We start from the raw sequence: 16,248 nt of genomic DNA on the forward strand, positions 1-16,248 counted from the left end.
ACTCCCCATTTCCCCCCACCCCCATCCTTCGTACAGTATTTGTCCTTTTTGTGACTGGCTTATTTCACTTAGAATAATGTCCCATGTTGGGGCACCTGGGTGGCTCAGTCGGTTGAGCGTCTGTCTGACTTACACTCAGGTTGTGATCTCATGGTTTGTGAGTTTGAGCTCCACATGGGTCTCTGCTGACAGCTCAGAGCCTGGAGCCTGCTCTGCCCCTCCCCCGCTCATGCCCTGTCTGTCTCTCTCTCTCTCTCAAAAATAAATAAAACCTTAAAAAAGAAAGAATAATGTCCCATGTAGCTTGAGGCAGAATTTCTTTTTTAAGACTGAATAATATACCATGTGTATATACCACATTTTGTTTATATATCCATCCATTTGTGGACATTTGGGTTACTTCCACAGCTACTGTGTCAAATGCTGCTGTGAACATGTGTAAAAATATCTCTTTGAGACTCTTAAATACAGAGAACAAACTGAGTGAGAGTGGATGGGGAAGTGGGGGAGAGGGGAAAATGACTGATGGGCATTGAGGAGGGCACTTGTTGGGATGAGCACTGGGTGTTGTATGTAAGCCAATTTGATAATAAATTATATTCATTAAACAAAAACAAAATGTATTAAACATATCCATTCTTTAACCAAAACAAAATATCTTTTTGAGATTTTGCTTTCAGTTCTTTTGGGTATATATCAAGAAGTGGGGTTGCTGGGTCATATGGTGATTCTATTTTTAATTTTTTGAGGAACTGTCATACTGTTTTCCATAATGACTACACAATTTTACATTCCTACCAACAGCATACAAGGGTTCCAACTTCTCCTCATACTTGACAGTACTTATTTTCTGTGTTGTTTTGTTTTGTTTTGGTAATAACCATTCTAATGGCTGTGGGATTGTCTCATTAGTTTTAGTTTGCATTTCTCTAATGATTAGTGATACTGAACACCTCTTCATATGCGTGTTGGTAATTTGGACATTATCTTTGGAGAAGACAAACTGTTAGAAAGAACTATTAGAAGTATTCAAGTTCTTTGCCCACTTTTGAATTGGGTTATTTTTTGTTTTTGTTGAGTTGTAGGAATTCTTTACATATTCTAGGTATTAACCCCTTATCGATATATAATTGGCAAATATTTTCTCCCATTCTATAGGTGCCTTTTCACTCTACTGATTGTATCCTTTGATGCACAGAAGTTTTTAAGCTTGACTTAGTCCAGTTTTTCTAGTTTTGCTTTTGATGTTGTGCCCTTTGTGTTGTAAACAAGAAATCAGGTCAAATCCAGTGTCACAAATCATTTTTTGTATGTTTTTTTTCCTTAGGAGTATTATAGTTTTTTTTCCCCTAGGAGTTTTACAGTTTTGGATCTTGAATTTAGGTCTTTAGTCCATTTGAGTTGAAAACATCTTTATTTTGCCTTCATTTTTGCTGATATAGAAGTCTGTTGTTTCTTTCAGCACTTTAAAAATGTTACTTCATTGTCTTCTGACTTCCATAATTTTTTTTGAAAAGTTAACTTTCAAACTTATTGTTGCCCCTTTTAATCTTTCTAAGATTTTCCCCTTTATATTTGTTTTTCCTCAGTTTGACTATCATATACCTAGATGTGGTTTTCTCTGTATCTCATTTGAGATTCATAGAGCATCTTGAATGTGTGGTTTAATAACTTTCATCAGGGATGAAATTTGGGAAATTTTGTCTACTATATCTTCACGTATTGCTTCTCTTTTTTTCTCTCCTCTGCTTCTTTGACACCAATTACATGGATATTAAACCTTTCTATCATGTTCTTTAAATCTCTTATACTCTTTCTTGTGTTCTTTTTTACTCTCTGTGCTTCAATTTAATACACTGACATGTTCTTTAATTGATTAATCATCTCCTCTGTTTTGTTTAATCTGATATCAAACCCATCAATTGAATTACTAAATTCAGGTATAATCACTTTCTGTTATAGAATTTCTAATTGGCTTTAAAAAATATATATAGGTTCTTAAGAAACAACAGGTGTTGGCGAGGATGTGGAGGAAAGGAACTTTTGTGCACTGTTGAGAATGCAAACTGGTTCAGCCACTGTGGAAAACACTGTGGAAAAGTGTTCCTCAAAAAATGAAAAACAGAACTACCTTATGATCCAGTAATCATACCACTGAATATTTACCCAAAGAATACAAGAACACTAATTCAAAAGGATATATGCACCCCTATGTTTATTGCAACATTATTTATAATACCCAAATTATGGAAGCTGCCCAAGTGTCCACTGAAAGATGTATAAAGAAGATGTGGTATATATACACAATGGAATATTATTCAGCCATAAAAAAGAATGAAGTCTTGCTATTTGCAACAACATGGATGGAGCCAGAGAGTATAATGCTAAGCAAATTAAGTCAGAGAAGACAAATAGCATATGATATTACTCATGTGGAATTTAAGAAACAAGCAAACAAACAAAGGGGGGAAAAAGAGACAACCCCAAAAACAGATACTTAACTATGAAGAACAAACTGGTGGTTACCAGAGGGGAGTTGAGTTGGGGGATGGGTGAAATAGGTGATGGGGATAAGGGTACACTCACCAGGATGAACACCGAGGAATGTATAGAATTGTTGAATCACTGTATTATACACCTGAAACTAATATAACACTGGATGTTAACTGTATTGGAATTAAAATAAAAAACTTAATAAAAATATATGTAGATTCTTGCTCTTTGGTGAAATTCTTCATCTTTTCTTCTCTTGGATATAAATCATAGATTTTTTTTTTTTTTTTAAATTTTTTTTTTTTCAACGTTTATTTATTTTTGCGACAGAGAGACAGAGCATGAACGGGGGAGGGGCAGAGAGAGAGGGAGACACAGAATCGGAAACAGGCTCCAGGCTCTGAGCCATCAGCCCAGAGCCCGACGCGGGGCTCGAACTCCCGGACCGCGAGATCGTGACCTGGCTGAAGTCGGACGCTTAACCGACTGCGCCACCCAGGCGCCCCAAATCATAGATGTTTTAGTCCTTGTTTGATTAAATTCCAAAATCAAATTCACCGGTAGCTCCTTTTTTCTATTACCTGGGTTTCTTCTCTTGTTTTTTGATAATTTGATCCTTTTCTTTTAGCATGTGTTGATGAATCAGGACATCGTGGATAACAAATTGTACTTATTCTACCTGACAGATAGAACAGCAGTATATCAGCTTGATTCTAATGTGCTTCCCCTCTCTAATTGTTCATAAACTTTAAGTCCTGCTTGTGTTTATTGCTTTGCAGTAGTTTCATATGGTTTGTCTTAGGTTGAATTCTTCCAGAGGTAGACCCTGAAGCAAGGATTTGGATAAAATGATTAATTAAGAAAGTGCTTCTTGGATAAACCATTAATGGAGTAGAAGAGGGGCGCCTGGGTGGCTCAATTGGTTAAGTGTCTGACTTCAGCTTAGGTCATGATCTCACCATTCGTGAGTTCTTGCCCCACATCGGGCCCTGTGCTGACAGCTCAGGGCCTGGTGCCTGCTTTGGATTCTGTGTCTCTCTGTCTGTCTGCCCCTCCCCTGCTCACACTTTGTCCCTCTCTCTCTCAAAAATAAATAAACATTAAGAAAATTTTTCTTAAAAAAATTTTAATGCTTATTTATTTTTGAGAGAGAGTGAGAATGAGCATTAAAACTGGGGTGGCGGGGGAGGTCAGCACAGAGCCTGACGCAGGGCTCGAACCCACAAACTGTGAGATCATGACCTGAGCCGAAGTCGGATGCTTAACCGACTGAGCCACCCAGGCACCCCAAGAAAACTTTCTTGAATTTGAAAAAGAAATGGAGTAGAAGAAACAAGATATGGAAAAAGATGGCAAGGGAGGGTACCATGTAGGTAAAGACTCAGGCTCAGATTCATCTCCAGAACACTGGAACATCAGTCACCACCTTAGAACTTGTCTCACCCCAAGGCAAAGGAATTGGCTGTGGTCCATCCAGGGAATGCCATACTTTCAAGCATTTCTGGCTCTCCTTATAGCAAAGCAACTCCAGGGCCCATGTATGTTCCCCCAAAACACGGTTCTTCAAGTTTTTGCTCACAATAACACCCTTAGTTAAACTTCTTCGTTTACGAAACTAAACTGCTTCAGCAGTTTTTCCCCTAATCACTTTCTGTGAAATTTTATTGCTGTAACTATACCATATGTCTGGTTATGTACTATATTTATATCCGTATTTGCTTTTTTAAAAAATGTTTATTTATTTATTTTGAGAGAAAAAGAGGGAGACAATCCCAAGTAGGCTCCAAGCTGTCAGCACAGAGTCTGAAGTGGGGCTCAGTCTCACAACCATGAGATCATGACCTGAGGTGAAATCAAGAGTCGGCTGCTTAACCGACTGAGCCACTTGGGCACCCCTTTTTATCTGTACTTTATACATAAAAAGAGTACAATTATTTTTCTCCCCAAGGACCAATTATTGCCCATAGTGAGAATGCATCCTCTAAAGCTTGCAGGGATGAATTGTTAACAACAAAGTGTTTAGTTGCTGGCCATTGAGTGCATAGGACTGGGAAAAGAGATCCCAAGGGATATGGATGGGTCACCAACAGTTTTACCACACAGTTGTTTTAAATATTTGTGTAGTTTATGGTTGTTATTTTGTGGGAAGGTTAGTCCAATACAAGCTATTTGATCATGGCCAGAGCCAGAAGGCCCTCCTTTCTCTTTATTTCTAATAGTAAAATGAAAAGTATTTCATAAGCATCAGCAAGCAAGTAAGGGAGGTACAATCTTCTTTTTTACTTTGCATTCTCAATATGTCAAAAATTATTGTGGCTAAGCACATCTTTTAATCTCTTAAGGGAGCCTGAGTTATGAAGGGCAATGATTATGCATTTGCTTATTTGAAGGGAAGCACTAGCTGAAATGTTAGCAGAGTAATGTTTGGTGGTGGAGGAACGTGACTCAGTGTCACTGCTTCTCTGAAGCTTTATCACTGAGACCTACAATGTTAATGGTTAAGAATTCTAATTTTACCCCTCACTGGTTGTGTGACTTGGGCACAGTAATGGATTTGAGTTAATGACTAAAGGAAGGTCACTCAGTGGATTTCATTCTGTATTAAACAAAGGATTATATCCAGTCAGAATGTGGCCCTGATTGGTATATCCTGTCTAGCTTTTTAAATTAAAAAAATTTTTTTTAATGTTTTTATTTATTTTTGAAGGAGAGAGAGAGAGCATAAGCGGGGGAGGAGCAGAGAGGGAGGGAGACAGAATCCGAAGCAGGCTCCAGGCTCTTAGCTGTCAGCACAGAGCCTGATGCGGGCTCGAGCCCACGAACTGTGAGATCATGACCTGAGCCGAAGTCGGATGCTCAACTGACTGAGCCACCCAGGCGCCCCTTAAATTAAAAAAAAAAAATTTTTTTAAATTTTGTCCAACTTTTATATTGTATTGGTGAAAGAGTGTATGTATCTTGTTTTGCAATGGGACAAGGCACAGTGTGTTCATTGGTGATGTATACAATTGTTCCTCAATGCCTTGAGGAACAAAGTTGTTGTATAGTATGTGTATGTATGTTCTAGTTAGACAAATTAGTCAAATATAGTATGTCAAACTGCTGCAGTGCTATTGATATACAAGAGTAGGCTTTGTGTACTTAGCACTGCTTGAGGCATTTCAGTGTGGAGTAGCATATCTATGTATATGTTATGTATGTACAGCAATCAGTTTGCCTACTTGTTAGATACTTTGGTGAGATTCATTCAAGAGGCCAAAAGTACTGGTTAAATTTATTTTCTTTCAGTATCTGGTTTTTGGTTATGTGCACTCTTGTTTTTATTAACAAAAAATTGAGTATATCATTAGGAAGAGAGAGAACCCAAGCTGTATCCAGTGATTAGTAGTAAAGAGTATCCACTGAAACTGGATATGCAAATAAGCTTTCTTAGACTGTGCAACTAAATGTTATTCATTTATTCATTTTAATTTGAATTTTACAAATAAAAGTATCTTTTAAGAAGTATGGCATTCATCCAGAGGACTTAAAAAAAAATAAGTGTACTGTTTGATTTTAACAAAGTAAACACACCTATGTAACCAATGCCCAGATTAAAAAGAGGATATTTTCAGAACGGCAGAAGCTCCTCCTTGGCTCCCTCTCACTTACTGTTATCCCAAGGGTAACCACTACCCTGACTTCTTTCTTAATTTTTTTTAATGTTTATTTATTTTTGAGAGAGACAGAGCGTGAACGGGGGAGGGGCAGAGAGAGAGGGAAACACAGAATCTGAAGCAGGCTCCGGACTCTGAGCTGTCAGCGCAGAGCCCAACACGGGGTTTGAACTCATAAACCGTGAGATCATGACCTGAGCTGAAGTCAGCTGCTTAACTGACCGAGCCACCCAGGCACCTTTGACTTCTAACATCATAGAATTGTTTTGCCTGGTTTAATATAAATGGTATCACATTGTATGCTCACTTTGTGCCTGGCTTCTTTTGTTCAGCTCAATGTTTGTGAGATTTGTTGCCTATTGTGTATAGCAATAGTTCATTCATGCTCCATGAAAACCTTAAACATACACAAAAGCATACATAATAGTATGGTGAACCCTCATTTCCTAATCAGCTTCAACAGTTATCAACTCATGGTCAATCTTGTTTCAGTTTTCCTCCCACCTGCCGTCCCCAACTCCAGATTATTATGAAGTAAAACATATATATGTGTGTGTGTGTGTGTGTGTGTGTGTACATATACATATATATGTACACACACACATGTATATATTTGTATTTATTTTTTAAAATTTGTTTTTACATTTTACTTATTTTTGAGAGAGAGAGAGAGAGACAGAGACAGAACACAAGTTGGGGAGGGACAGAGAGAGAGGGAGACACAGAATCCGAAGCAGGCTTCAAATTCTGAGCTGTCAGCACAGAACCTGATGCGGGGCTCAAACTCACAAACTGTGAGAGCATGACCTGAGCCGAAGTTGGATGCTTAACCGACTGAGCCACCCAGGTGCCCCACATGTATATATATTTTAATGTTTATTTATTTTGAGAGAGAGTGTGTGTGTGCGCGCGCGCGTGCATGTGAATGGGGGAGGGGCAGAGAGAAAGGAAGAGAGAGAACCCAAACAGGCTCTGTGCTGTCAATGCAGAGTCTGATGCAGGACTCAGTCTCACAACCCTGGGGTCATGACCTGAGCCAAAATCAAGAGTCGAACGCTTAACCAAACTGAGCTACCCAGGCACCCCAAAAGAATGGCTTCTTAAGGCCCTTTGAAAAATCACACACTGGAGTCTGTGTTTAAGGGACTCTGAGGCAGAGCTGAGAGATAGAATGTTTCTGGGGCAGAAAACAGGAAGTTTGTGGTGGGTCCCAAAAGGAAAAAGAGTGAATGTACTCTAAGCCCCAAAGGAAGCAAGGCAGGAGGCAGCTACAGGAAAGGTGGCACCAGCCACTTGGCCACAGGGAGAATGTGATTGGAGGATGCACAGAGAAGCCAAATAGTTGAGGGGGGTTGCAACTCCAGAGTGGACCACAAAACAACACTTAATGGCAGAGGCACCTTTGGTCAGGATGAAGAGAGTGAGAGCCCACAGGAATCCCTGAGGCAGGGAACCTCCAGGGGCCGTGGAGATTCCCAGGTCCCTCCTGCTTCTCCAAGGGTGCCCAGCTCCCACTGGGCACCCAGCAGGGATGGAGAGAACAGCAGTCCTGAAGTGTCAGATCCCAGAAAGATTGGCTTCACTTTTTATTTGGACTTTTTTTTGCCTTTGTCCCTGTGTTCCTGTGCTAGTCAATTTGGATTCTATTCCCTATGGTTTTATCTTAGTGTGAACCTTTATTCTGTCCTACTATTGATTTTAGCCATTTCATTTTCTCAAGTCCTTCTTGCTTCTATCTATGCCTTCCCTCACAAATGATGATATTATGTGGATCTTGTGGCTTCTCATGTTTTTTTTTTTCCTATCCACTTCTATTTTGGCATTTTGGCAATGTATGTCACTATGTGATAAATGTCATAAAAGAGATCTAATCAGAGTGAAGAGGAAGTAACAATTATGGCTAGAGAAATCTAATACGATTTTACAGGGTAGGTAACATCTGAGACAGGTCTTGAAGAATAGACAGTAATTCAGTAGATGTGCTAAATAACTTATACAAAAAACAATCCAGTGAAGAAATGGGTAAAAGACATGAACAGACACTTTTCCAAAGAAGACATCCAGGTGGCTAACAGACACGTGAAAAGATACTCAACATCACTCATCATCAGGGAAATACAAATCAAAACAATGAGATACCACCTCATACCTGTCAGAATGGCTAAAATTAATAACTCAGGAAACAACAGATGTTGGTGAGGATGTGGAGAATGGGGAGCCCTTTTGCACTGCTGGTGGGAATGCAAACTGGTGCAGCCACTCTGGAAAACAGTATGGAGGTTCCTCAAAAAATTTAAAAAGAGCTACCCTATGACCCAGCAATTGCATCACTAGGTATGTATCCAAAGAATTCAAAAATGCTGATTTGAAGGTGCACATGCAACCCAATGTTTATGGTGGCACTGTCAACAATAGCCAAAGTATAGAAAGAGCCCAAATGTCTATCAACTGACTAATGGATAAAGAAGATGTGAGACACACACACACACACACGTACATACAGTAGAATATTACTTGGCGATAAAAAAGAATGAAATCTTGCAATTTGCAATGATGTGGTTGGAACTAGAGTGTATTATGCTAAGCGAAATAAGTCAGAGAAAGACAAATATCACATGATTTCACTCATGTGGAATTTAAAAAACAAAACAGATGAACATAGGGGAAGGGAAGGAAAAATAAGATAACAGAGTGGGAGGCAAACCATAAGAGAACAAACTGAGGTTGCTGGAGGAGAGGTGGGTGGGAGGATGGGCTAAGTGGGCATTAAGGAAGGCACTTGTTAGGTTGAGCACTAGGTGTTATATGTAAGTGATGAATCACTAAATCCTACTCCTGAAACCAATGCCACACTGTATGTTAACTAACTTGAATTTACTTTTTTAAGTTTATTTATTTAGGGGCGCCTGGGTGGCTCAGTTGGTTATGTGTCTGACTTTGGCTCAGGTCATGATGTCACGGTTTGTGAATTTGAGCCCTGCATCAGGCTCTCTGCTAGAAGCGCAGAGCCCACTTCAGATCCTCTGTCCCCCTCCCTCTCTACCCCTTCCCTGCTCACTTGTGCACGCTCTCTCTCTCTCAAAGAGAGCATGCATGCAAGCATGCGTAAGTAGGGGAGGGCAGAGAGAGAGAATCCCAAGCAGACTCAGGCTGTCAACACAGAGTCTGACTCTGGGCTCAAACTCACAAACTGTCAGATCATGACCTGAGTTGAAATCAAGAGCCAGATGCTTAACTGACTGAGCCATCCAGGTGCCCCAACCAATTTGAATTTAAATAAAAAAATAATGAGTCAGTGATCAACAATTTCAAATTATATATACAGGTTAAGCTGAAAGTACTCTAAAGCAAAACATTGGATTTAGCAGTTAGGAGGTCACTAAGGATTCTCAGTGATTTCATTTGCTTCATTTTCCTTCAGATACTTAGAGATTGTTACAATTTTTTAAAAAAATTTATTTATTTATTTTGAGAGAGAGAGGGAGAGAGAGAGCATGTGCACGAGTGGGGGGAGGGGCAGAGAAAGAGGCGGGAGAGAATCCCAAGCAGGCTGCGCGCTGTCAGTACAGAGCCTGATGCAGGGCTCCATCTCACAAACCATGAGATCATGACCTGAGTTGAAATCAACAGTCGGATGCTTAACCATCTGAACCACCCAGGATCCCCAAGGTTGCTAAAATTTAATCCTGTTTTAGGGGCACCTGGGTGGTTCAGTAGGTTAAGTGTCCAACTTTGGCTCAGGTCATGATTTCATCATAGTTCCTGAATTGGAACCCCGTGTCAGGCTGTCTGCTATCAATGCAGAGCCTGCTTGAAATTTTCTGCCCCCCTCTCTGTCGCCCCCCCCCAAAAAAATAAATAAAATATTAAAAAAATTTTAAAAATTTAACTCTTTTAGATCTGTGTAAAATATTTACATGGTTTCAAAGTCAAGTATACAAAACATACCTGGCTTCTATCTCTGTCTCTATCCTATTCCTCTTCTCACCCCATTAATAATGATTTCTATTTTTCTTTTTTTTTTGTTTAGTTATTTATTTTGAGAGAGAGAGTGTGTGTGTGTGTGCATGTGGGGGGGAGGGGCGGAGAGAGAGAGAGAGAGAGAGAGAAGAGAGAGAGAGAGAGAAGAGAGAGAGAGAGAGAAGAGAGAGAGAGAATCCCAAGCAGGCTCTGCTTGGTTAGCACAGAGCCTGACATGGGGCTCGATCTCACCGTGGGATCAGGACCTGAGCCAAAATCCAGAGTCGGTCACTTAACCAACCCAGGTGCCCCAGGAATGATTTCTTTTTAATTTTGTGATTTATTTTATGTTGTTTTTCTTTTTAGATTTGAGAGGGTTGTTTTTTCATGTCCAAGTACATATGGATGTTTGGTCCTACCAAACAATCCCACTACCCTTCACAAGAAAGAGGAACGTTTACTTTCAGTTTCTCTTTTAGAGAGTGCCTAACCTTTGGTAGCTGACTTGTAATGGGTCAGAGTGCAGGCAGAAGGGTAGTGGCATTGATCCAGTTGGGCATCCAGTAATCGGTCAGCCAGTCAGCCTGGCCTGGGTAGCAGCATTCAAATATTAATGGTAGTAATTGCCTTTGTAGGTTTGAGGAGTACTGAGGGAAATGTTTGTCTTGCAGTTACTGTCAGTGTATCATGAACCTAGTGTTCAATATGTTCCTGTAAAATCATAAACCAGAAACTATTAACTGAGGTTATACCATCATTGAAGGCTTCTATTGGTCACCAGATAATCTCTCTCTTTTTTTTTTAAAGTTTACTTATTTTGAGAGAGAGAGTGTGTGAGCAGGATGGGGATCATAGAGAGGGAGAGAGAGAATCTTTTTTTCCTTTTTAAAAATTTTTTTTAACGTTTATTTATTTCTGAGACAGAGAGAGACAGAGCATGAGCGTGGGAGGGGCAGAGAGAGAGGGAGACACAGAATCTGAAGCAGACTCCAGGCTCTGAGCTGTCAGCACAGAGCCCGACGTGGGGCTGGAACTCACAAACTATGAGATCATGACGTGAGCTGAAGTCGGTTGCTCAACCGACTGAGCCACCCAGGCGACCCGAGAGAGAGAGAATCTTAAGCAGGCTCTGCTCTGTCAGCATAGAGCCCAACTGGGGGCTCAATCCCACAAACCATGAGATCATGACCTGAACTAAAATCAAGAGTCAGATGCTTAACCAACTGAGCCACCCAGGCACCCCACCAGATTCTCTCCAGATTGAAGACTAGAGTCTTCAAATACTCTCTCTCTTTCTCTCTCTCTCTATTCCATTCTTTGCTGGTACCAGAGACAAGTAATGGGAAGAAAATCAATGATCCAGGAATGGGACTCTCAGTTCAAGTCCATGGGCAGCAGTAGTTTGATCTGTGTGGAGAACATCAAACAGAGTTCTTTCAGAAGTTTCTCTCTCTACCATTGGCTTTTTTAAAAGAAGTTTTCGTGAAAATATATGTAACCCTGTGGAAGTACATCAGAACCTTCTCCAGAGAAGATTACCATGCTGTGTTCTTCCAAATGTCCTTGGAAATTAAATACATATCTACTGGAGTGTTAACTGTTGTAAGGTCGTAAGTTTCCAAGGAAAATATGACTTCATTCAATATCTGAATGCATTCCTCACAGTTAAAAAGGACTTCATGATGTTCACTCCCAATGTGATCTGCTACCTTTCCAGCAGCCAGTAAATGGGGACTTTCTCCCTGCCAGTTGCAAATGTCTGAGAACATACTGTCCCAGAGCCTCTTTTAGCTGCTTCAATAGGGTGACAGCAACTCAGCTGGAATCCAAGCCTCCTGATAAAAGGCATCCAGTCCTTCTGTCATCCAGTGTTTCTTAATAGCACTGTTAAAAAGGATCCAAAAAAACAAAAAAAAGTAGACATGCATATGAAGAGGAAAAAAGAACATGACTAAATCTGCTTCCCCAGGAAACATTACTTACTTTGTCACAATGGAATCACAACAGGTTTGCCTTGAGTTTCGGTTTTAAGGATTGTTCCCCTTGTCTCTTGCATCATCAGTTTTTCTCCTCTCTACTGGATCATTTATAGCATATGTACATCCACACACACTGTACTGTCTCTCATCTTCCACCTTTCCCTGTCCTTTATAGCAAAAGTCCTTGAAAGAGTGGCCTATACTTTCCGTCTCCAGTTCTCTTCACCTTCTCTTAGCAGTTTCTGTGTCAAGACCTGGGAATAGTTTCTCTACACTGTTAACAGAGGGCAAGCAGATGTTCATCTCTGCAGTGATGATAGTGAATCATTTCCACAGATGCAACTTTGTCACTTGGCTTTAAATCAAGAATTTGATAGTGTACCAGAAGAAAAGGCTCCACTTTTTTTTTTTAAGGTTCCATTTTGATAAAGGAGTTGTGATACGCTTCAAGTTAACAAGACCTTTAGCTTCTAAACAAATAGCCAAAAATCCGTCTTCTATCGTGACTTTAAACAAAGATCTGACTTCATAGGTGACCGTGCCCAGGAACACTTTCTTATTGGCAGTATCCTAAAAAATAAATACAAACACCTCATCCAACATACAAATTATTTGCTCAGTTTCTCCTTTATTATAATGATGTAGGATGACTCACCATCCATTTTGGTCTAATAATTAAATTCAAAATAAATTCAAAATAAGTCCAATAGGAGAATTAAAGTCTAATTAAATTAAAAAGGAAAATGTGTTTTGGGGTGCCTGGGTGGCTCAGTCAGTTAAGCGTCCGAATCTTGGCTTTGGCTCAGGTCATGATCTCTAAGTTTTGTGGGTTTGAGTCCTGCATCAGGCTCTGCACAGGCAGTGTGGAGCTTGCTTGGGATTCTCTCTGTCTCCCTCTCTCTCTAATCCTCCCCTACTTCCACTATCTCTGTCTCTCTCAAAATAAATAAATGAACTTAAAAAAAAAGGAAATGTATTTCGTCTCCTTGTGGTTATAGATTTTGCTTCATAACAAAGCCACAGTAAAGATATTTCTTTGCTCAAATTGGTTGCAATCCAAACAACTGGTCAACCACTGCCAACCAGTGAAATCTAAAACAGCAATTTATGTATCTGTTGACATTCTGAAGATGAAGTGAATCTGGACCTCTGTGTGCAATCTTCATAGCACTCAGACACTGATCAGAGAAACCATCATCACTGCCAAAAAGGGCCCAAATGCCACAGATGGCACGGTGGAGTTACAGGCTCTCTCGGTGTGAGCAGGTCAGACTGTTAGCAGGAGTGGAGGCAAGAGCTATGGATTATCTCCATTTTTTTTTTTTTTTTAAGTAGGCTTCACACCCAACATGGAGCCCAGTGCAGGGCTTGAGCTTATGACCCTGAAATCAAGAACTGAGCTGAGATCAAGAGTAGGACACTCAACCAACTGAGCCACCCAGGTACCCCTCCATTGTTCCTAATATAAGCATATCTATGTATCTATATCTAGTCCTCATTTCTTAGATAAATGTTAGTATACTATAGATACTTTTCTCTACATTGATTTTTTTTTTTAAAGTAGGCTCCACACCCTAACATAGGGCTTAAACTCACAACTCTAGGATCAAGAGTTGTAGGCTGTACTGACTGAGCCAGCCATGCATCCCTACCTTGATTTCTTTCTCTCAACAATATATCCTGGCAGTCAGTCCACTGTTGTATGTAGATATTTTCCTTATTCCCTATTACAGGTACACAGTACCCTATTAGATGGATGTTCTGGTACACTTTAAGACTGAGGGTATTAGGAAAGGTTCAAAGCATGGGAAATCTTTTGGAAGAGAAGGCCTTTTATTTTGCTAATCTGTGGGTAACTCCAGGGTCCCTATTGAGGCTTAGATGATGGTGCCAATAGAGAGATGACTGAGTATTATTAACACAAAATTGCTGCTGGTCCTATATAATAAATCTCTTTGTTCTCTGAGCTAAAGAGCAGCTAGAAGGATTTGAAAGAAGAAATAGGCTTTTTCCTCTCCTCCTATACTTCCTTTTTGTAATATACTGTCTGTTACACCATTAGGTTTTAAAGCAAGCCTCGAGTTAACCTGGAGTACAGCTATCTCACAGCAGAGATATCTACCAGGGAAGTGCTGCTTTCACCTTTGTGAAACCACTTTCCTGATAATTGCTATTTCTCCTCTGATTCCTTCTGGAATCAATTCGTTGAGCAGACGAGGTCTCCTGTTACAAATCTCCGACTTGAGTAAAAAGTAGAATAGCTTCACTCCAAAGCCCATTATACACTAGATTCCCAAATTCAGTCTCTAGTCTGTCTCCCATACCACATTATGCTCAGCCATATTGTCCAGTAAAGCTCATGGAAGACAGTGTTTCAGTGAGTACTATATAGTAGCATAGCAGCATACATCGGCAAAACTCTCAGTGGGGCTAATAGAACAAAACTCAGGGAAAGTAGAACATAGAAGATATTTGCTCTTCTTTTCCCTCTGTCTCAGCCCACCTCCTCATCCCTCCTCAAAGAGAAGAGCTGCTACTATAATTGGCCATACTCAGTTGACCTAGTTATTAGAGGAGTGGAAAGCACTGTTTTAAGAGATTATGCATAAAGCCTATATGAGGAAGATTTTGAAACAGTTCTGAAAAATCACAAAAATATGATCAAAAATAGAAACACATTCCTTGTTCTTGGAGAGGACCAATCAACATCATAAATATTTCAAGTCTCTCCAAGTTAATATATAAATTTAATGTAATTCCCTAAAAAGATGCCAGCAAAATTTTCCTGGCGCTGGATCCTAAACTTCATATGGAAAAATAAATAAGCAGGAATACTCATGAACATCTTCAAAAGAAAGCAATTAGAGGGGTTGGCCTTACCACATATTAAAAATTACTATAAAGATCCTATAATTAAAACAGTGTGGTGTTGATACCTGGCTAACAGACAAACCAATGGAAATAATTTCAAGCACATGTGGAAATTTAGCATATGACAAAGGAAGCATCTTAAATCATTGAGGGGAAAGATTAACTTAAAAAAATGGGATTAGCACAACTGGAGAGTCATTTGAAAAAAATATATATTTGAATTTATGTCCCTTACTTTACATTAAAGTATACTCTAAATAGATCAGTTATTTCAATGTAAAAAAATGAAACAACATATTCAAGGGTGAATCATATCCATTTCTTTATTACCTGGACATGAGGAAAGCCATTCTATTATAATTCAAATCCCAGAAGCCATGGAGAAAGATCAATACATTTAAATACATCTCTACCTATCTAATATTTGATATCTAACTTATCTATCTACATATACATACAGACAGACAGATACATATAAACTTGTGCTTGGCAAAATCATCATAAGCAAAGTCAAAAGACAAATGAAAAACTGGCAGAAAATATTTTCAACTGAAATTACACAAAATGATTAATTTCTATCAATACATAACAAAGAATAAAGAAGTGTATTGATTGATGCTACAGCACGGATGAACCTTGAAACCATGCCGAGCAAAAGAAGCCAGTCACAAAAGACCACATACGGTGTGATACCATTTACATGGAACATCTAGCATAGGCAAATCTACAGAGAAGGAGAGGAAGTTAGCAGTCACCTAGGGCTGGGTGGGGTGGGGTGGGGATGGGGTGTGGGAATGAGAATGACTGCTAATGGGTAAGAGGTTTCTTTTGGAGGTATTAAAAATGTTCCAAAGTTATATTATGGTGATGGTGGCACAACTCTGTAAATATACTACTTACTGAATGGTACTCTTTAAATGGGTGAGCATGTCATTCTATGTAAATTATATCATAATGAAACTGTTTTAAAAAAAAAAAGACAAAGACAAAAACCCAGGAGGAGAATAGCTAGAAATGTTGACAGTTCACAGGAGATGAAAGGCAAATGCCTATGAGACATTTGAAAAAGTAGTCGGTGACATTCTTCCTAAAAGAAATGCACATGCAGGGGCGCCTGAGTGGCTTAGTCTGTTAAGCATCCGACTTCAGCTTAGGTCATGATCTCACCATTTGTGGGTTCCAGCCCCACGTCGGGCTCTCTGCTGTCAGCACAGAGCCTGCTTTGGATTCTCTGTCTGCCCCTCCCCACCCCCCCCCCCACCGCCTCTCCCCCAATCGTGCTTTCTCTC

The 16,248-nt window shown here is 39.8% G+C and overlaps 1 pseudogene; it reads right to left on the bottom strand.

The window, feature by feature from the left end:
- Positions 1-13,311, bottom strand: part of LOC124508716 (asparagine synthetase [glutamine-hydrolyzing]-like) — a 48,603-nt pseudogene extending 35,292 nt beyond the window's left edge.
- Positions 13,312-16,248: the final 2,937 nt, after the last annotated feature.

The sequence above is a fragment of the Lynx rufus genome, unplaced genomic scaffold, assembly GCF_022079265.1.
Source record: "Lynx rufus isolate CCGP_SWC_20201006 ecotype Redwood Valley unplaced genomic scaffold, mLynRuf1.p SCAF_1, whole genome shotgun sequence".
Lineage (NCBI taxonomy): Eukaryota > Metazoa > Chordata > Mammalia > Carnivora > Felidae > Lynx > Lynx rufus.